Raw genomic sequence first — 911 nt, 5'->3', positions numbered from 1 at the left:
AAAGGTAGTTAAGCACTGTAATCACAGAATCGAGTGCTGTTACCGTGAATGCCATCCATCCCAATGATCACCTCATGACGAGAGCTCACTCACCCCGTCTTCAGGCCACGAGTGGCCTATGGGGACCATCCGACCGCCGTGTCATCCTCGGCTAAGGATGAGGATAGGAGGGGCGTGGGGTCAGCACACCTCTCTCCCGGTCGTTATGATGGTATTCTTGACCGAAGCCGCTACTATTCGGTCGAGTAGTTCCTCAATTGGCATCTCGAGGCTGAGTGCACCCCGAAGAATGGCAACAGCGCATGGCGGCCTGGATGGTCACCCATCCAAGTGCCGACCACGCCCGACAGCGCTTATCTTCGGTGGTCTCACGGGAACCGGTGAAACCACTGCGGCAAGGCCGTTGCCCATGACGTGAGCTACAGCACTATATCTAAAGGGAGCTAGCGTGAAGCTATGACCCAAGTACCGGTTCTTAGTGCCCAAATGTATCCTTATTTTCTGCTATATTCACTTAACAGGCTGTTAACTACCATGTCGGTCCCTCGCTTTGTGCTCTTATGAAAAACATAGTTTCTCGCAATATGTCTCATGAGTTGACGAATATGCTTGTTTCCCTTCCTTTTGCTTTCTATCGCATTCTACTGTCTCCTGAATGCGTATAGTTCCTCAGCAGACAGTGTCTTCGACCTGACTCACTTTGACATGCTGGCTCGCTTCCTGTTTTCGATGCTCTCTCTGGCATGACTTGAATTTTCTTGTGGCAATGTGAGTGAGTTTTAACAAAAGTTTTCTGTTTTCTACCACTTACTATTCGTGCCGTAACAATCCCTCCTCTTCAAAAAAATCGTCTCGATTTTTCCCTTTCGCTCAGTTATTACTTATTAGTCTATATTCACACTATGTTCTTG

At 48.4% G+C, this 911-nt stretch overlaps 1 pseudogene; it reads right to left on the bottom strand.

The window, feature by feature from the left end:
• Positions 1 to 290: 290 nt before the first annotated feature.
• LOC126279166 (5S ribosomal RNA) lies at positions 291 to 408 on the bottom strand (annotated as a pseudogene).
• Positions 409 to 911: the final 503 nt, after the last annotated feature.

This window comes from Schistocerca gregaria, chromosome 6 (genome assembly GCF_023897955.1).
Source record: "Schistocerca gregaria isolate iqSchGreg1 chromosome 6, iqSchGreg1.2, whole genome shotgun sequence".
Classification (NCBI taxonomy): Eukaryota; Metazoa; Arthropoda; class Insecta; order Orthoptera; family Acrididae; genus Schistocerca; species Schistocerca gregaria.
Note: the sequence above shows the minus strand (reverse complement) of the source record. Positions and strands in the feature narration are given on the sequence as shown.